Here is a 21,675-nt window from a genome sequence, read left to right as displayed (position 1 = left end):
TACTTTATTCTCTGGGGTTGATAGTGTGTTTTTTTATTTGCTTCTCTCATCCCCCCTCTGCCCCTTTGCCAGTTTGTTTGGTTTCTTACAATTCACATGTGAATGCAATTGTATGGTATTTGGTATATGTCTTCCTCTGACTGAGTTCATTTAGCAGAAGTCCTTTCCACTTCTCCCACGTCATTGTAAATGGCTTCACTTCATCCCTTCTGATGAACGAGTGATGTCGCAGTGGGTATATTTACCACATCATCTCTCCCCATTCATCTGTCGATGGACATCTGGGCTGTATCCACAGTTTGGCTCTTGTTGATAACGCTGCTACAAACACTGGGCTGCGTGTCCCTCTTCGAATCTACTAAACAACTTCTGTATCCTTGGGGTAAATACCTAGCTGTGCAATTTTGGAATCGTAGTTAGCTCTATTTTTAACTTCTTTTTTTAAAATTTTTTTATGATAGTCCCAGAGAGAGAGGCAGAGACACAGGCAGAGGGAGAAGCAGGCTCCATGCACTGTGAGTCCGACGTGGGATTTGATCCCGGGTCTGCAGGATCGCGCCATGGGCCAAAGGCAGGTGCCAAACTGATGAGCCACCCCGGGATCCCCTATTTTCAACTTCTCAAGCACCCTCCATAGTGTTTTCCACAGTGGCTGCACCTGTTCGCCTGCCCACCAGGAGTGTAAGGGGCCTCCCTCTTCTCCATAGCCTCAATGACACCTGTTGTTTCTTCTGTTCTTAATTTTAGCCATTCTGATGGCTGTCAGGTGACATCTCATTGTGGTTTTGGTTTGCATTTCCCTGCTGATGGGTGACGCTGAGTGTCTTTCTGTGTGTCTCATGGCCATGTGAATGTCTTGTCAGAGACAAAGTCCATTCATGTCTTCTGCCCATCTGTAGTTGGATAATTTGTGTTTAGGATGCTGAGATTTATATTTCCTTTATGTATTTTGGATACTAAATCTTTATTGGATGTGTTCTTTACAAATATCTCCTCTCATTTTGTATGTTGCCTTTTAGGTTTCATTGTTTCCTTCACTTTGCAGAAGCTTTTCAATTTGATGAAGTCCCAATAGTATTTTTGCTTTTGTTTCCCTCACCTCAGAGGCATATCTAGAAAGAAGATCCAGTGGCAAATGTCAAAGACGTTGCTGCCTATCTTTTCTTCTTTGTATGGTTTCAGGTCTCACATTTAGGTCTTTCATTCATTTTGAATTTATTTTTTATATATATGGTGTAAGAAAGTGGTCCAGTTTCATTCTTCTGCATGTGGCTGCCTGGTTTTCCCAACACCATTTGTTCTTATCCTGGGGTCAGGTTTAGGGTTTCTTGAAGAGACTGTCTTTGTGCTTTGGATATTCCTTCCTGCCTCATTGTCGATTAATGGATCATAGAGTTACAGGTTTGTATCTTGTTTTGGCTTTCCATTCTGTTCTATTGATCTAAGCGTCTCCTGTTGGGAGATCCTTGATTACTGATTCAATTTCTTTGCTGGTTATCTGTCTGCTCAAGTTTCTTATTTCTTACATTTTCATTTTTGCCATGTTATATATTTCTGGGAATTGATCTATTTCTTCCAGGTTCGAGGTTGCTGACATATAATTTTTCATAATGTTCTCTTATAATCGTTTGTATTTCTCTAGTGTTGTTATATCTCTTTTCTCATTTGTGATTTTATTTGGGTCCTTTCTCATCTTTTTATCTTTTTGCATTTTTTAAAGATTTATTTATGGATTCATGAGAGACACAGAGAGGCAGAGGTATAGACACAGGGAAGTTGAGGCTCCACGCGGGGAGCCTGATGTGGGACTTGTTTCCCCAGGACGCCGGGATCATGACCTGAGCCAAAGCAGATGCTCAACCATGAGGCACCCAGGTGCCCTGCTGATTAAATTCCTTTGCTAGTTATGGGTCTGTTCACATTTTCTGTTTCTTCCTATTTCAGTTTTGCTCATTTGCACATTTCTGGGGATTTGTCCATTTCTTCCAGGTCTCCCAGTATGTTAGCGTATAATCTTTCATGGTATTCCCTTATAATTGTCTTATTTTTCTGGTGTTGATTGTGATCTCTCTTCTCTCATTTGTGATTTTATTTCTTTAGGTCTTTTCTCTTTTCTCGTTGATAAAGCTGGCCAAGTCTTGATCCATTTTCTTAATTATTTTGATGAACCATCTCTTTGTTTCATTATTCCATTCTACTGCTTTGTTGTTTCTGTATTATTTATTTCTCCTCTCATCTTTATTTTCCCCCTCTTCTATAGGCTTTAGGCTTTGTTTGCTATTCCTTTTCCAGCTACTTAAGGTGTAGGGTTAGGCTGTGTATTGGAGACTTCTTCTTTCTTGAGGTAGGCCTGTATTGCTATGTACTTCCCTCTAAGGGCTGCCTTTGCTACATCCCAGAGGTTTGAAGAAACATGTTTTCATTTTCATTTGTTTTAAATTTCCTCTTAAATTTCCTGGTTGCTCCATTCATTCTCTAGTAGGATGTTCATAATCTCCACGTATTTTTGATCTGTCCAAATTTTTTCTTACTGTCAACTTCGAGTTTCATAGCGTCGTGGTCCAAAAATGTGCAGGGTGTGATATCAACTGTCTTGTACCTGTTGTACCTGTTGAGGGCTGAATTGTGCGCCATGATATGATCTGTTCTGGAGAATGTCACATGTACACCTGAAAGGAATGTGTATTTTGCTTTAGGTTGAAATGTTCAGACTATATCTGAGTCCCTGTGGTCCAGTGTGTCAAGGCTATTTTTCTCTTGTTGATTTTCTGTATAGACGTTCAGTCCATTGCCATAAGTGGGTGTTAAAATCCCCTGTCATTGTATTATTATCAATGACTTTCTGTACGTTTGTTGTTAATTGGTTTCTATATTTAGGTACTCCCATGTTGGCAGCATAAATTTTTAGTTGTTTGAACTTTTTTTTAAAATAAATTTATTTTTTTGGTGTTCAATTTACCAACAATCAGAATAACACCCAGTGCTCATCCCGGCAAGGGCCCCCCTCAGTGCCATTCACCCATTCACCCGCAACCCCCACTCTCCTCCCATTAAAGCATCCCTAGTTCCTTTCTCAGAGTTAGGAGTATTTATGTTCTGTCTCCCTTTCTGATATTTCCCACACGTTTCTTCTCCATTCCCTTATATTCCCTTTCACTATTATTTATATTCTCCAAAGGAATGAGAACATACACTATTTGTACTTCTCCGATGGACTTACTTTACTCAGCATAATGCCCTCCAGTTTCATCCACTTTGAAGCAAATGGTGGGTATTTGTCGTTTCTAATGCCTAAATAATATTCCACTTTATACATAAACCTCATCTTCTTTACACATTCATCTTTCAATGGACACCAAGGCTCCTTCCACAGTTTAGCTATTGTGGACATTCTGCTATAAACATCGGGGTGCCGGAGTCCCATCGTTTCCTTGCATCTCAGTCTTTGGGGTAAATCCCCAAAGTGCAATTGCTGGGTCGTCGGGCAAGTCAATTTTTATCTCTTTGAGGAACCTCCACTCGGTTTTCCAGAGTGGCTGCACCAGATCACATTCCCACCAACAGTGTAAGAGTCTTCCCTTTTCTCCGCATCCTCTCCAACATTTGTGGTTTCCTGGCTTGTTAATTTTCCCCATGCTCACTAGTGTGAGGTGGTATCTCATTGTGTTTTGATTTGTATTTCCCTGATGGCAAGTGATGCAGAGCATGTTTTCATGTGCATGTTGGCCATGTGAATGTCTTCCTCTGTGAGATTTCTCTTCATGTCTTTTGCCCATTTCATGATTGGATTGTTTGTTTCCTTGGGTTTGAGTTTAAAACGTTCTTTATAGATCTTGGAAACTGGCCCTTTATCTGATACGACTTTTGCATATATCTTCTCCTTTCTTTAGGTTGTCTTTTACTTCTGTTGACTGTATCCTTTGCTGTGCAAAAGCTTCTTATCTTGATGAAGTCCCAGTAGTTCATTTTTACTTTTGTTTCTTTTGCCTTCGTGGATTTATCTTGCAAGAAGTTACTGTGGCTGAGTTCAAAAAGGGTGTTGCCTGTGTTCTCCTCTAGTATTTTGATGGACTCTTGTCTCACATTTAGATCTTTCATCCATTTTGAGTTTATCTTTGTTTATGGTGAAAGAGAGTGGTCTAGTTTCATTCTTCTGACTGTGGATGTCCATTTTCCCTACACCATATATTGTAGAGACTGTCTTTCTTCCAATGGATAGTCTTTCCTACTTTATCGAATACCAGTTGACCATGAAGTTCAGGGTCCACTTCTGGGTTCTCTATTCTGTTCCATTGATCTATGAGTCTGTTCTTGTGCCAGTACCACACTGTCTTGATGACCACAGCTTTGTGGTACAACCTGAAATCTGGCATTGTGTTCCCCCCAGATATGGTTTTCTTTTTTAAAATTCCTCTGGCTATTCGGGGTCTTTCCTGATTCCACACAAATATTAAAATAGTTTGTTCTAACTCTCTGAAGAAAGTCCATGGTACTTTGATAGGGATTGCATTAAACATGTACATTGCCCTGGGTAACATTGACTTTTTCACAGTATTAATTCTGCCAATCCATGAGCATGGTATATTTTTCCATCTCTTTGTGTCTTCCTCAATTTCTTTCAGAAGCATTCTATAGTGTTTATGGTTGAGATCCTTTACCTCCTTGGTTAGGTTTTTTCCTAGGTATCTTATGCTTTTGGGTACAATTGTAAATGAGATTGCCTCCTCAATTTCTCTTTCTTCAGCCTCATTGTTAGTGTATAGAAATGCCATTGATTTCTGGGCATTGATTTTGTATCCTGCCATGCTACCAAATTGCTGTATGAGATGTAGCAATCTTGTGGGGGGAGAGTTTTGGGTTTTCTAGGTAGAGAATCATGTCATCGGTGAAGAGGGAGAGTTTGACTCCTTCTTTGCCAATTTGAGTACCTTTAATGTCTTTTTGTTGTCTGATTGCTGAGGCTAGGACTTCCAGTACTATGTTGAATAGCAGTGGTGAGAGTGGACATCCCTGTCTTGTTCCTGATCTTAGGGGAAATGCTCCCAGTGCTTCCACATTGAGAATGATATTTGCTGTGGGCTTTTCGTAGATGGCTTTTAAGATGTTGAGGAATGTTCCCTCTATCCCTACGCTCTGAAGTGTTTTGATCAGGAATGGATTCTCTATTTTGTCAAATTCTTTCTCTGCATCTAATGAGAGGATCATACAGTTCTTGGTTTTTCTCTTGCTGATATGATGAATCACATCGATTGTTTTACGAGTGTTGAACCAGCCTTGTGTCTCGGGGATAAATCCTACTTTGTCATGGTGAATAATTTTCTTAATGTATTGTTGGATCCTATTGGCTAGTATCTTGTTAAGAATTTTTGCATCCATGTTCATCAGGGATATTGGTCTGTATTCTCCTTTTTGGTGGGGTCTTTGTCTGGTTTTGGAATTAAGGTGATTCTGGCCTCATAGAACGAATTTGGAAGTACTCCATCTCTTTCTATCTTTCCAAACAGCTTTAGTAGGATAGGTATGGTTTCTTTTTAAAAGTTTGATAGAATTCCCCTGGGAAGCCATCTGGCCCTGGACTCTTGTGTCTTGGGAGGTTTTGGATGACTGCTTCAATTTCCTCCCTGGTTATTGGTCTGTTCAGGTTTTCTATTTCTTCCTGTTCCAGTTTTGGTAGTTTCTGGCTTTCCAGGAAAGCCTTCATTTCTTCTAGATTGCCTAATTTATTGGCGTATAGCTGTTCATAACATGTTTTTAAAATCGTTTGTAATTCCTTGGTGTTGGTAGTGATCTCTCCTTTCTCATTCATGATTTTATTAATTTGAGTCTTCTCTCTCTTCTTTTTAATAAGGCTGGCTAATGGTTTAGGTATCTTATTAATTCTTTCAAAGAACCAACTCCTGGTTCTATCTGTTCCACATTTCTTCAGGTCTCGATTTCCTTGAGTTCTGCTCGAATTTTAATTAACTCTCTTCTTCTGTTGGGTGTAGGATCTATCTGCTTTTCTTTCTCTAGCCTCTTTATGTGTAAGGTTAGCTTTTGCGTTTGAGTTCTTTCCAGTTTTTGAATGGATGCTTGTATTGCGATGTATTTCCCTCTTAGGAATGCTTTTGCTGCATTCCAAAGATTTTGAACATTGTATCTTCATGCTCATTAGTTTCCATAAATCTTTTTAATTCTTCCTTAATTTCCTATGACCCTTTCATCTTTAGCAGGATGGTCCTTCACCTCCACGTGTTTGTGGTCCTTCCAAACTTCTTGTTATGATTTAGTTTTAATTTCAAGGCATTATGGTCTGAGAATATGCAGGGGACGATCCCAATCTTTTGGTATCAGTTCAGACTCGATTTGTGACCGAGTATGTGGTCTATTCTGGAGAAAGTTCCATGTGCACTTGAAATTGAAAAGAATGTGTATTCAGTTGAGTTTGGATGTAAAGTTCTGTAGATTTCTGTGAAATCCATCTGGTCCAGTGTATCATTTAAAGCTCTCATTTCTATGGAGATGTTGTGGTTAGAAGACCTATCGAGTATAGAAAAGGCTAGACTGAAGTCACCAAGTATGTGTATTATTATCTAAGTATTTCTTCACTTTGGTTATTAGTTGATTTAAATATTTGGGAGCTCCCACATTCGGGGCATATATGTAGAGGATTTTTATGTCCTCTTGTTTGATAGATCCTTTAAGTATGATGTAGTGTCACTCTTCATCTCTCACTACAGTCTTCGGGGTAAATTTTAGTTTATCTGATATAAGGATGGCTACCTCTGCTTTCTTTTGAGGACCATTTGAATGGTAAATGGTTCTCCAACCTTTTATTTTCAGGCTGTAGGTGTCCTTCTGTCTAAAATGAGTCTTTTGTAGACAGCAAATAGATGGGTCCTGCTTTTTTATCCAGTCTGAAACCCTGCCCCTTTTGATGCGGTCATTAAGTCCGTTCACATTCAGAGTTACTATCGACAGATATGAGTTTAGTGTCATCATGATGTCTATTCAGTCCTTGTTTTGTGGATTGTTCCACTGAACAACTTCTTAAAGGGGAATTTTAAGAGTCCCCCTTAAATTCCCTGCAGAGCAGGTTTGGAGGTCACATATTCTTTCAGTTCCTGCCTGTCTTGGAAGCTCTTTATCTCTCCTTCCATTTTGAATGAGAGCCTTGCTGGATAAAGTATTCTTGGTTGCATGTTCTTCTCATGGAGAACCCTGAATATATCCTGCCAGCCCTTTCTGGACTGCCAGTTCTCTGTGGAGTGGTCTGCTATTACCCTAATGCTCCTCCCCATAAAGGTCAGGGATTTCTTGTCTCTTGCTGCTTTAAGGATCTTCTCTTTATCTTTGGAATTTGCAAGCTTTACTATTAAATGTCGAGGTGTTGGACGGTTTTTATTGATTTGAGGGGGGGGATCTCTCTATTTCCTGGATCTGAATGCCTGTTTCCCTTCCCAGATTAGGAATGTTTTCAGCTAGGATTTGTTCAAATACATATTCTGGCCCTCTGTCCCTTTCGATGCCCTCTGGAACCCCAATTAAACGTAGGTTTTTCTTCCTCAGGCTGTCGTTTATTTCCCTTAATCTATCTTCCTGGTCTTTTAATTTTCTGTCTCTTTTTTCCTCAGTTTCCCTCTTTGCCATCAACTTGTCTTCTATGTCACTCACTCGTTCTTCCACCTCGTTAACCCTCATCGTTAGGACTTCTAGTTTGGATTGCATCTCATTCAATTTATTTTCAATTTCGGCCTGATTGGATTTAAATTCTGAAGTCATGAAGTCTTTTGAGTCCTTTATGCTTTTTTCTAGAGCCACCAGTAGCTGTATAAGTGCTTCTGAATTGGCTTTCTGACATTGAATTGTAATCCAGATTTTGTAACTCTTAGGAGAGAGGACTGTTTCTTTCTTTTGAGGTGAGGTTTTCCTTCTATTCATTTTGCTCAGTGCAGAGTGGCCAAAAAAAATGTATTCGGAAAAGGAGAAAAAGAGAAAGAAGGAAAGAAAGAGAAAAAGAGAAAAGGAAGAAAAAAAAGAAAAAAGAGAAGAAAAAGAGAAAGAAAAAGAAAGAAAGGAATAAAGGGTGGGGGATGCAAACAAATCAAAAAGAAAGAAGAAAAGAAAAAAGAAAAGAAAAGAAAAGAAGAGAAGAGAAAAGAAAAGAAAAAACCACGGGGGAGTATCTTCTGATTCTGTATACTTTAAGTCCGTTGACTTCCCCTGGAACTTGTCCGTCTAGCTCGTCTTCTGGCGGAGGGGCCTGTTGTGCTGATTTTCAGGTGTTAGCTCTTGGGGGAGCTGCTCTGCCCTCTGCCTGGTGCAGGGCTCAGTGGGGGTTGTTTAACCCGTGAGGCCCCAGGAGGAACCATCCCAGTGACACCGGCAGCTCTGGAGCCCTGGATTCAGCTCCCACAGTAACTATGGAGCTCTCCCTCTGCAGGGCCTGGAGGTGCCAAGGCGGGGACGCTGATCTGCTCAGTTATGGGCAGAAGCGTCCTAGCTGTTGTGGGCCTTCCCGGGCTCTGTCTGTCCCAGGGGGAGGCCAGATCCTCGGCTGTGTCCTGGCGCCCTGTGCTCCAGTGCCTGCGCTGTTGGATTCCCCCTCCCAGCCACACACCCGCCTCTGCGGTGCCGCCACCCGAGCCCCTCTGAGCTGGTCCCAGATCCCCGTAGCCCTCTCCGCAGGGATCCTCTTCCTCTGCCAGAGCCCCCTCCGAGCTACTCCTGGCCTCGCAGCCCCCTCCATGTGGAGCCGCCGCCCGAGCCCCTCCGAGCTGCTCCAGATCCAGCCATGGGCCCTGCAGTCTTTTATGGAGCTCAGCCGCGGGGTATGGTGCAGTCTCCTGGGTGCGCAGGTGTCTGTTAGTGTTCCAGGGAGCCCGAGGGCATCCCCACCATCCTGGCGTCCTGCTCCAACTCCCTGCGGGTGCCTTTCCACCCAGGAAGATTGGTGAAGCTCCTGCTTCTCCGGGACAGAGCTTTCCTGTCCTGGGGGCACTCGCCCCGGCCTTAGCCCGGCACCTCGTGGGGCCCCTCCCCCTTGGATGCCTTTTGTTTCTTTATTTCTTTTTCCCCCTCTTCCTACCTTGATAGAAGTGTGAACTCTTCTCACTGTAGCATTCCAGCTGGTCTCTCTTTAAATCTCAGGCCGAATTCATAGATTTTCAGGATGATGAAGATTATCTAGGTAATTTGGTGGGGACAGGTGATTTGGGGACCCTACTCTTCCGCCATCTTGCCCCTCCCTCCACTTTCCTATTTCAAACAATGTCACAGAGACACAGGATAAAGCAGTGTGGTTCTCGGGCCCCGGCTGGCTCCATTGGTTAAGCATCCGACTCCTGACTTCACCCTTGGACTTGATCTCGGGGTCATGAATTCTAGCCCTGTGCTGAACTGTGGACGAGGCATGGAGCCTACTTAAACAAACCAAAGCCACAGGGGTGTGGTTCTGGCATAAGATGAAGGAGCAGAATAGAGAGCCTGGAAGAAAATGCACTCCGATACCGTCAACTGATTTTTTAAACTTAATTTAATTTAAACCCAATTAATTAACAGTATAGTGTATTATACTTTCAGAGGTAGAATTTAGGGATTCACCAGTTGGAGATAACACCAGGGCTCATGACATCACGTGCCCTCCGTCATGCCCCTCTACCAGTTACCCTGTCCCTCCACTCCCCTCCCCTCCAGCGACCCTCAGTTTGTTTCCTGTGATTGAGTCTTTTTTTCCTCCATCTCTGTTTTCATCTTGTTTGTTTTTCCTTCCCTTCACAGATGCCCATCTGCTTTGCTTCTTTAATTTCACCTATGAATGCAACCATACGGTAATTTTCTTTCCTGACTGACTTCTTTCACTTAACATGATCCCTCTAGTTCTATCCACGTCATTGCAAATGGCAATATTTTCTTCTCTTTGATAGCTGAGTACCATTCCTATCATCTAACTATCTATCATCTATGACCATCATCTATCTTCCATCCTCTTTATCCATCATCTGCCTGAGGGCACCGAGGCTCCTCCCACAGTGTGGCTACTATGGACCCGGCTGCTGTGGACATTGGGGTGCAGGTGTCCCCGAGTCTCATGCATCTCTATCTTCGGGGTGAGCTAAGACTGTGCACCTGCTTGTCCCAGGGTATTTGTAACTTCCTGAGGAGCCTCCACACTGTTTCCAGGGTGGCTGCACCAGCCTGCGGTCCCGCCCACAGAGGAAGAGGGTTGAGTGAGTTTTGCAGGGCGTGGTTAAAGTCTGGTAAACATTTCTTTTTGTCTCCTGTGGGCTCTAATCATTGTCCTTAAGTCTTTCTTGGGAAGCCAGGTATTGGGCTCTGTTTCAGTGAGTCGTTTCCAAAGCTCATAGGCCTCAGCTGGAGCCTGGAAGGAGGCAGGTGTGGCCCCGTGCACAGGGGCGCTGCCTCCTGCATGGCCTCCTGCAGTGCCTGAGTGTCCCGCAGGAGGCGCCCGAGACCAGGCCTGGCCCAAAGAGCCGCGAAGGCTCAGTAGGCTTCGTCCACCTGCACTAACAGGAGCCCACATGTGCTGGGGAGGCCTGAGGAGGACATGGGGATGCATCCGCACTGATGAGCCCTGGTCTCCTCAGGACCTGCGGTGAGGCTTCAGGAAGATGTGGGCCCGCATCCACCCTGACAGGAACACCTGGGTCACTTCAGGACCTGTAGGGAGGCTTCAGGAAGCTGTGGTGCTGCGTCCACTCTGGCAGGAGCTCCCAGGCCGCTCAGGACATAAGTTGAGGCTTCTGGGAGGTGGGGGCTGTATCCACGGTGTCAGGAGCCCTGGCCCCCTCGGAACCCGCAGTGACGGTATGGGAGGACGTGGGGCCATGCCCACACAACAGGACGCTGAAGTCCTCAGAACCCCCGGTGTAGACTTCGGGAAATATGGGGATGCTTCCATGCAGACAGAGACCCCAGGCTTGTCAGGGCCTGTGGTGAGGCGTAAGAAAGATGTGGGTGCCAAATCCACACTGACAGGAGTCTCCGGCCTCCTCAGGACCTGCCCTTTGGCTTCGGGATATATGGGGTTGTGTCTATGCTTACAGGAGCCCACAGCCCCCTCAGGACCCGCGGTGAGTTTTCTGGGGGCCATGGGGCCATGTCCAGGCTGACAGGAGTCCTCAACCTCCTGAGGACCTGCTGTGAGACTTCCAGAGGATGTGAGGCATAGTCCACAGTGACAGGAGACCCGGCGTCCTCAGGACCCGCTGACTATGACTCAGGAACACGTGGGGCCACGTTCACACTGACAGGATCCTGGCTTCCGCAGGACCCCCTGGAGGACTCTGGAGGCGCCATTGGGGGCCACGTCCACATCAGAAGGGACTCCTCAGAACCACAGGGTAAGTGAATGGGTAGAATGAATGGTAGGGTCAGGGGAGGGGAGGCAGTTGGTGGTTAAGTTAGGTTAGATGTTAGGGTTTAGTGATTATGCTTATGGTTACGGATTAGAGGATAGCATGAGGGATAAGGGTAAGTGTGAGTGGTTAGGAATTGTATGGGGGTTAGGGATTAGGGAAAGGGGTTAGGGTTAGTGTTAGGGACAGGATTTAGAGTTAGGGTTAGGGTTTAGGCTTAGGGATTAGGGCAGGATGTTAGGATTTGGGGTTAGGGTTATGGTTAGTGTTAGGGTTGTGATTAGGTTTGCAGTTAGGGTTAGGGGTTAGGGTGTGAGTTAGGGTTAGTTGTTAGGGTTAGGGGTTAGGGTTAAAGTTAGTGCTAGGTTTAGAGTTAGGGTGAGCGGTAGGGTTAGGATAGGGGTTAGGATTAGGGTTAGTGTTTGGTTAGGGGTAATGCTCAGGTCAGGGTCAGGGTAGGGTCAGTGTACAGTTTTGGAAAAGGATAAGAGATAGGGTTAGGCAGTGGGCTAGGGGTTAGTTTTAGGGTACAGGTTAGGGTACAGTTTGAGGTATGAGATAGGATTAGTATTAGAGGGTAGGGTTAGGGTACAGGATAAGGTTAAGAATAGGATTTGAATACATTAAGTTAAGGTTAGGGTTAGAGGTTAGGGTTAGGGTTAGAATTAAGGTAGGGGTCAGTGTTAAGGAAACCTAAGAATAGTTTAGGAGTTAGGGTGAGGCTTGGCAGGTAGGTTCAGTGAAAGTGTTCGGTCTTGGGGTTTGCGTTTGGTTTTTGATTAGTGATAGGTCTTGTTTAAGGGTTAGGTTAACATTAGGCTTAAGTGTAGGGTTAGGGATATGTCTGTGTATGGTTAGAGTTTGGGTCTTGGCCTGTGCCTGCACTGGGACTCCTAGTATCCTGGGCAGTTTAGTTTTATGCACTCTATTTAGGTTTTGGGTTCAAAGATAGCCTGACTCCATCAAGTCAGTGGCCTCCCCAGAGAATCAAAATCCAGGCTTCTGCTGGGGTCAGAAAAGACATGGCAGGCTTCTCCTGAGCTGAGCTAAGGAGGGGATTTGTGGCTCTAAATACTCTTTATTTGGATTTTCAGTTGCCTTTCTGATTTTATCTCTTGTGCACACATGTTTCATCAATACTAACAATTATTATTTTAAACTTTTATTGAATTCCTGTTTGTAAACACAGTATGATATATTTTCTGGTTTACCACATAGTGATTCAACCCTTGGATGCAACGCCTGGTACTGGTCACAGGTGCCCTCCACTATCCCCATCCCCTGATTCCCCATCCCCCCCACCTTCCTCTGGTATCTATTAGTTTATTCTCTGTGGTTAAGAGTGAGTTTCTTGGTTTGCTTCTCTCATCCCACCCCATCGATCCCCTTGCCAGTTTGTTTGGTTTCTTAAAATTCACATGTGAATGCAATTGTGTGGTATTTGGTATCTGTCTTTCTCTGACTGAGTTCCTTGAGCATAAGTCCTTTCCACTTCTCCCATGTCATTGTAAGTGGCTTCATTTCATCCCTTGTGATGACCAAGTGATGTCGCAGTGGGTATATTTACCACATCGTCTCTGCCCATTCATGTGTCGATGCACATCTTGGCTGTAACGACAGTTTGGCTATTGTTGATAACGCCGCTACAAACACTAGGCTACGTGTCCCTCTTTGAATCTAAGAGACTACTTTTATATCTTCAAGATAAATACCTAGCTGTGCAATTTTGGAATCATAGGGTACTTCTACTTTTAACTTCTTGAGGACACTCCACACTGTTTTCCACAGTAGCTGCACCTGTTCACATGACCACGAGGAGTGTAAGGGGGCTCCCCCTTCTCCATAGCCTCACCAACACCTGTTGTTTCTTGTGTTAATTTTAGCCATTCTGTCGGCTGTCAGGTGACATCTCATTGTGGTTTTGGTTTGCATTTCGCTGATGATGGGTGACGCTGAGTGTCTGTCCATGTGTCTGGTGGCCATCTGGATGTCTTGACAGAGACAAAGTCCATTCATGTCTTCTGCCCATCTGCAGTTGGATAATTTGTGTTTAGGATGCTGAGATTTATATTTGCTTTACGTATTTTGCATACTAACTCTTTATTGGATGTGTTGTTTACAAATATCTCCTCTCATCTTGTATTTTGCATTTTAGCATTGCTTGTTTCCTTCACTTTGCAGAAGCTTTTCAATTTGATGAACTCCCAATAGGATTTTTGCTTTTGTTTCGCTCGCCTCAGATGCATATCTGGAAAGAAGATCCAATGGCCAATGTCAAAGACGTTGCTGCCTATATTTTCTTCTTTGTATGGTTTCAGGTCTCACATTTAGGTCTTTCATCCATTTTGAATTTATTTTTTATATATATGGTGTAAGAAAGTGGTCCTGTTTCATTCTTCTGCATGTGGCTGCCTGGTTTTCCCAACACCATTTGTTCTTATCCTGGGGTCAGGGTTAGGGTTTGTTGAAGAGACTGTCTCTGTGCCATTGGATATTCCTTCCTGCCTTGTTGTCGATTAATGGACCATAGAGTTACAGGTTTGTATCTTGTTTTGGCTTTCCATTCTATTCTATTCATCTAAGCGTCTCCTGTTGGGAGATTCTTGATTGCTGATTCAATTTCTCTGCTGGTTATCTGTGTGTTCAGGTTCCTTATTTCTTCCTTTTTCATTTTTGCTATGTTATATATTTCTAGGAATTGATCTATCTCTTCCAGGTTCGGGGTTGTTGGCATATAATTTTTCATAATGTTCTCTTATAAACGTTTGTATTTCTAGTGTTGGTGGTTATTTCTCTTTTCTCATTTGTGATTTTATTTGGGTCCTTTCTCATCTTTATATCTTTTCCTTTTTTAAAGATTTTATTTATGTATTCAATTCATGCAAGACGCAGAGTGGCAGAAGTATAGGCAGAGGGAAAATGAGGCTCCATGTGGGGAGCCTGATGTGGGACTTGATGCCCCAGGATCCTGGGATCGTGACCTGAGCCAAAGCAGATGCTCAACCACTGTGGCACCCAGGTGCCTTGCTGATTCAATTCCTTTGCTAGTTATGGGTCTGTTCACATTTCTATTTCTTCCTATTTCAGTTTTTATTGTTTGCACATTTCTAGGGATCTTTCCAATTCTTCCTGGTCTCCCAGTTTGTTAGCGTATAATCTTTCATGGTATTCCCTTAAAGTTGTCTTATTTTTTTGGTGTTGATTGCGATCTCTCTTCTCTCATTTGTGACTTTATTTATATAGGTTTTTCTCTTTTCTCGTTGATAAGGCTGGCTAGGGCTTTGTCTATTTTATTAATTATTTTGAAGAACCAGCTCTTAGTTTCGTTATTCCATTCTACTGTTTTGTTGTTTCTGCATTGTTTATTTCTGCTCTCATCTTTATTTTTTCCCTTCTTCTGTAGGCTTCAGGCTATGTTTATTATTCTTTTTCCAGCTCCTTTAGGTATAGGGTTAGGTTGTGTATTGGAGACTTCTTGTTTCTTGAGGTAGGCCTGTATTGCTATGTACTTCCCTCTTAGGACTGCCTTTGCTACATCCCAGAGGTTTGGAGAAACATGTTTTCATTTTCATTTGTTTTAAATTTCCTCTTTAATTTCCTGGTTGCTCCATTCATTCTCTAGTAGGATGTTCATAATCTCCACGTATTTTTGGTCTGTCCAATTTTTTTTTCTTACTGTCGAATTCAAGTTTCATAACGTCGTGGTCCAAAAATGTACAGGGTGTGATATCAACCTTCTTGTACCTGTTGTACCTGTTGAGGGCGATTTGTGGGCCATGATATGATCTGTTCTGTAGAATGTCCCATGTGCAGATGAAAGGACTGTGTAGGGATCCCTGGGTAGTGCAGCAGTTTAGCGCCTGCCTTTGGCCCATGTCGTGATCCTGGAGACCCGGGATCAAATCCCACGTCGGCCTCCTTGTGAATGGAGCCTGCTTCTCCCTCTGCCAATGTCTCTGCCCCTCTCTCACTCTCTCTCTGTGACTATCATAAATAATAAAAAATGAAAGGAATGTGTATTCTGCTTTAGGATGAAATGTTCAGACTATATCTGTTGAGTCCCTGTGGTCCAGTGTGTCAAGGCTATTGTTCCCCTGTTGATTTTCTGTATAGACGATTGGTCCATTGCCATAAGTGGATGTTAAATCTCCTGTCACTGTATTATTATCAGTGAGTTCCTGTACATTTTCTGTTAATTGGTTTCTATATTTAGGTACTCCCATGTTGGCAGCATAAATATTTAGTTGTTTGATCTTGATAGAAAATCTTTTTAATTATGAAATAATGCCCTTCTCTTCTTATACTATTTGTTCTTTCTTTTTTGAAATTTAAATATTTTATTTATTTTTAATGAGAGATACACATTGAAGCAGAGGCAAAACATAGGCAGAGGGAAAGGCAGACTCCGCAAAGGGAGGCTGATGAGGGACTCGATCCTGGGATCCCAGGATAACCCTGAGCTGAAGGCAGATGCTCAACCACTGAGCCAACAGGTGTCCGCCAGGGTTAGGTTTCAAATCTCCTTTGTCTGATATAGTATGGGTCCTCCAGCTTTCTTTTGATATCCATTAGCATGATAGATGATTTTCCATCCCCTGACTTTCAATCTCCTGGTGTCTATAAATGTGAGCATCTTGTAGGCAGCATACAGATGGATCTTGTTTTTTTAATAATGATTTTATTTATGAGAGAGAGAGAGAGAGATAGGTAGAAAATTAGGCAGAGAGAGAAGCAGACTCCCCACCAGGAACAGAATATGGGACTCGATCCCAGACTCCAGGATCACTACCTGAGTCAAAGGCAGAGGCTCAACCCCTGAGCCACCCAGGCATCCTGGATCTTGTTTTTAAAGCCACTATGATACCCTCTATCTTTTGATTGGAGCATTTAGTCTATCAGCATTCAGAGTGATTATTCAAAGATATGAACTTTGTGCCTTTTTGTTTCCGGAAGAGTTGGTGTTTCTGGTGACGTTCTCTGGTTCTTTCTAGTCTTTGTTTCTTTTGGTCTCTTTCTTCCCCCACTAGCAGAGTCCCTCTTAAAATTCCTTTCTGGACTGGTTAAGTGGTCATGAACTCCTTTATATGTTGCCTGTCTAGGAAAATCTTTCTCTCTCCTTCTCTCCTGAATGACACCCTTGCTGAAGAAAGAATTCATACAAATTGGACTCCAATAAAAATAAATTTAAAAACATAAATTCTTTCTAATATGATTGAGGAAAATGGCATGTAGGAGGAAAACCAGAAGCAGAAAGAGGAGAGATTTCACCCTCTGTAGCCTTCACAGGGACCTGGTGTCCTTTCCTAGGAGGTGCCCCCTGTCCGTAGGATGCTTCCTTCCCATCTGTGCTCCTTGTTGGAACCCAGCAGGCACATCTCCGTGCCTCCAGCACGTCTGCAGTCATGGTTTATAGCGTCTTCCATGTATCCTATTGGGGATCACAGCATCTTGTATGTAACCATCCGGCTGCTGTTTGACAACATTGGGGGGATTATGACTTTTGTTGGTTTTGGGGTGTGTGTGTCTCTATCACATGCAGCTATCACGTGCAGCTATTGGATCCTATGCCTGGGTAACCCAAAACCCCGAAATGGTTGGCAAAACCTCATTTCTAGTGCTGGCGCTGGGTGGCTAGCTGGGCTCTCCTGTCCACCCCGGGGCTTGCTCATGCAGTGACTTTCCGCTGGAGGGTCAGCTGAGCAGGAAGATCTGGCTCGGCCACATTCCCATGTCCGGCAGTGGGTCCTGCCAAGTGCTGGCTGCTTCTCTTCTCCCCAATGACTCTCCAGCAGCGAGCCAGACATTCGGGCCACCCTTGGGGGGAGCTCCTGAGGAGCCGGCTGCCCATGGCGGGGAGCCATGGGGCTGCCTGTATGTAGGAGTCAGGGTGGGGATGGGGCTGGGGTTGTCGGTCCCCTGTCCTGACTGGCCTTCAGGCCGAGCCCTATGCTCACCCATCCCCTACTCACTCGGGCAAGGAGGGTGCCCTCCACACGTTGGTGTGAGAGATCCAGCACCACAAGGTGTGCACGCTGAGTCCACCTGGTGAGGGTGGCCCAGGTGCATGAGCTGTAAGTGTGGGACCCAGGAAATTTAACAAAAATCCCCTACCCCTGGACAAACAGAGCAGGACTCATTCCATTTTGTGCTACACACGCCACCTCCCCTATGACCCCCAAATGACCTGCTTATGGCTTAAGGCGCTGCCCCACCCTAGTCAGGCCGCTGGGCACACCCTAATTGGAAATCGGCTCATAACAATGTAACCCTGCTTTGTGCCCGCCAAAATCGTGCACTAATTCTGACCAAAGTAATAGACCAGCTCAAGTGGATACTATAGGGTAAGGTGTAATTCAATCGGCCAACTACATGTGGACCGACATGACTGTGCAACTTTCTGCGTATCCCATGGTCCACTGGCCCCTATAAAGCTGCCTCGTCCCTTAGTCTCGGGGTCCAAGTCCCTGCTCCAATGTGTCTGGTGCACTTGGACCCAAGCTCCAGCTTGTAAAGAGACCCTCGGGAGTTTCACTGGTGTCGGCTCCTTGGTGGTTTCTCAGATTCGAAATCTTGGGCACAACACAAGGGCCTGCTGTCCTGATATCACTTCCATGGCCACGCTGACCGCCCCGCAGGCCCTCTGTGCCCAAGGTACCCAGGCACGGGGATGCGGGGAGGGGAGGAAGTGCCCTGGAACCCGGCCAGGCCAGGCCCCCTGGACAGAGGGAGGTGACCTCTCAGGTCACTTTGCACAGACCCTGGTGACCTGAGGCTTCCTGGCTGTCACTCTGTCCCGCCCATTCTGGCCGACAGGGCACAGGCTGAGTCCCAGTAAAGTCTGTGAGGCCTGACCCTGGCGTCCGGCCACCACTGGATGGCACGTGGGGACGTCAGCTGTGTGTGTGCCTAGCGGCGCCCCTGCATGGGCTGGTTGGGGCCTCGGTGGTGCCCCCTAATCCTCTCTGGGGGTCTCTCCATGCCCTCTACACAGAGTTCTGGGAGACACAGAAACGGGATGGCTGTGCATTTTCGCACCACAACACTTTATTGAATTTGTACAGCAAATGGGCTCAGAGCAGAGGGTGCGTGCCTTCCCCTGGGGATTTAGACCTTTTTGTCTTTAGGGGAGGGCAAGAATCACATGGGGTGGGGGGGCGAGTGCTGGAGTCCCCCACCTGGGAGCATGTGTGGACTCTGGTTGGGGGCGTGTGTCCTGAGGTTTCAGCCTGAGTGACGGTTCTGAGGACAGCAGAGCTGACCTGGAACTGCAGCTCATGGGCTCCTGTGCTGGGTCCCTGCAGGACAGCTGGACCCCGGCCTCGGGACCCCTGGGGCCCCAACACCTGTAGGAGCCTGCCTCCTGGTGTGGGTGTGGGTGGGGCCCACCAGCCTACCCCTGCTCTCCCCACCCTGGGGTGTCCCGGGATCCCCCGGTCTGCCCTAGGTCAGCGACCTGGATCTGTGGGGCACGCCCAGTGCCCAGGAGGCCACATTCAACTGTGAGAAGGCTCGCTCAGCCTGGGGCCAGAATCCAGGGCTGGCCAGGGCCATGGGGGGCTGGATCCCATTAGTCTTTGTGTTGGGCCTGGTTGGGGCTCAAATCAACCCAGCTCCCCAGAGCCTGGTGCCCAGTCAGCCCAGGTCCCTCTAGGTTAGGGCTGGTGTCCTGTGCAGGGTGTGCCGCACTCCAGGAGGGACAGTGGGCAGAGGCAGGGCACAGTGGGTCCTCTGCACCACTCACCTGCACACACCGTGTCGGGGGCTCCCTGTCTTCCCTCCTCCCTGCAACCCCTGGGTACTCTATGGGACACCCGGGCTTCTGATGGGAGCAGGGTATCCAGAGAACCCCGGGGAGGCTGAGCATGTCCCACAGGGGGCAGCTGCACCGGGTCCTTGCTCAGGGCTGATGGTGTGAGGATGGATGGTGTGGGGGCATGGGTATGATGGTGGTGGAGTTGGGTGCTGGTTTAGGGGGGATAGTGTTGAGGTATAGTGTGGGTGGGGATTGTGTGGGGCTTTGTGTGTGTGAGGGGGATGGTGTAGGGGCGATGCCATGGGGGATGATGATGTAGGGGGATGATGTGTTTTTGGGAAATGGGGGGATGTGGTAGGGGGCTGGCAGACACACAGCAAACCCTTTCTCTAAGATGCATTGGGAGACATATACCAATTAAGGCGACCCCAGTCTGGGGTTTGCTATGACACCTGCCCCTGGGGCTCCGTGTGGTCAGTGCAGGGCCCTGGCTGGACTGGGGCAATATCTCGGGTCATCATACTATGTATGTTTACAAATTGCATATTGTCTCAAATGAAATGCATAGAATTTAGAAATATATAAAGCACCGAGTGGAGGTGTCACCCTGACCCGTCCGACCCTCATCGGATCGATGTGTGTCCTCCTCCAGTCACAGCCATACACTGAGCCCCCAGGTCCCCGTACTGTCCCCCACGGCCCGCAACCCTGCCCTCTGCTTTTCAGAGGGCCGTCCCTCACACCTTTGGGGTTCAGCTCACATGGCAACCCCTGGAAGCCCCATCCTAGTAGCCTCCTCATCCCTGAGACCCCGGGGGAGGGGGCACGGGTTTCATCCCCAGCACCTTACCATGCAGCTGTGTGTTGCTGGCTGCTGTTCTTTTCCCGGCCTCGGAAGCCTTGTGTTCCCGACCCAGAAGCCCCTGGTCCTCTCCCGGAGCCCGATCCCCCCTGGTCCCTCAGCCTCACCCTACCCTGTAGTAGTACCAAAACATGATGTGACTGTTGAATGTCCTGTTGACGTCCAGGTCTACCTGCGTGATGTCCTAGGAGGAGACCAGGGCCTCCTTCTTCATTTCCTGTGGGAAAACCGGGGAGGAGGAGCAGGCATCAGGGATACAGACCCTGGCCTGTCACGATCTGATGTGCAGGGCAGGGAGCCCTAGGGCAACCATGGGAGTGTGTCCTGCAGAATCCTCCTTCCTTCCTCTGGGAGGCTGGGGATGGTGGGAGTGCCCACCGTGCCCATGGAACTGTGTGAGGGCCTGTGCCCAGTTGTAGGTGGCGAGGTGGCTGAGGGTCAGCCTGGGTGGGACGGCAGATGGGTTCAGCCCAGGTGGGAGGGGACATGGGGTGTTGTGCCCAAGATTGCGAATCTGAGAAACCACTATGGAGTTGACACCAATGCAAACACATGAGGGTTGATTTCCAAACTCGAGCTTGCGTTCAAGTACACCCGAACCCAACACAGCAGAGCAGGGACCTGGACCCCGAGTTGGGTTTTAGCTTTGTTTTAAGGGCTTGTCTCACGGACCTCCAGAAGGGCTGGAACAATTCCTCAAATTCTGTTTATATTTTGATATGGGGCCTTCATTGGCATTGAGCTCTGTTCTCATTCTAATAGGCACTTCCAGCCCTTGGCGTGGGCTCAGTTCTTATTCTATTGTTGGGCTTTCTAGGGCATTAAGCTATAAACTTTTGTTTTTTTCCTGTATCTGAAGTAATGTAAATTTCAGCTCTTCTTCACAGGGTCCTGGGATGGCTTGACATGTTCGAACGCTGAACTTAAAGTGGAAAGGCCTTCATTTTCTCGGCCTCCTTGTGTCCATTCCCATCCTATCTAGCTCCTTCACACTTCCCCGGAGCTCCTAAGAGAGCAGTTGCAAATGACCTCAGCCTGACAGCCAGTGTTGGGGTACAGGCCCAGGGATTTGGAATCAGGAAGACCTGGCTCCTGGGCATCCCAGCTGTGCAGTGGGATTCGATGCTGCAGACTCTTACTCCCTGAGGCTATCTTGACAACTGACTTTGTACATAGAAAAGCTGTCCTTTCTCTTTATAAGATGAAGAGCGAGTCAAAGTGTTTTTTCTCTGCACTTCTGATTGCTCAGATTCCAATCTGAGACGTATTTCCTGTTAATAAGGATAATTTACTACTATCCGTAGTACTATGGTTAAAATATTCTGACACAAGTAAATCAGAGGGATGAGGGAATGTCTTCTCTTTCTTCACAGCTCAGTCACTCATCAGGAAATGCATCTTTATGGATTTGGAAAGAACTGAGAGACATTATTACCAATGGTCCTATTATTATGTGAAGGATTCTTCCCTGAGATTCTTCCCCTGTTTCAACTGACACTGAAACACTGTGAACTCTTTGGAAGACAAATGTCAGGGAAATAAATGTTATGCATTGATAATTTTAAATGCACTAGCAATATGGTGTCTATTATACTAGAATTATTTTTATCTGATTTTTGCTATTTATTATCCGTTCCTCCTTTTCAGGTTGAGGAGGTATTATACGTGTTCATAAATGTTTTTCTTTCCTTCTGATATAAAAT

This window comes from Canis aureus, unplaced genomic scaffold (assembly GCF_053574225.1).
Source record: "Canis aureus isolate CA01 unplaced genomic scaffold, VMU_Caureus_v.1.0 NW_027326501.1_RagTag, whole genome shotgun sequence".
Taxonomy (NCBI): Eukaryota; Metazoa; Chordata; class Mammalia; order Carnivora; family Canidae; genus Canis; species Canis aureus.
Note: the sequence above shows the minus strand (reverse complement) of the source record.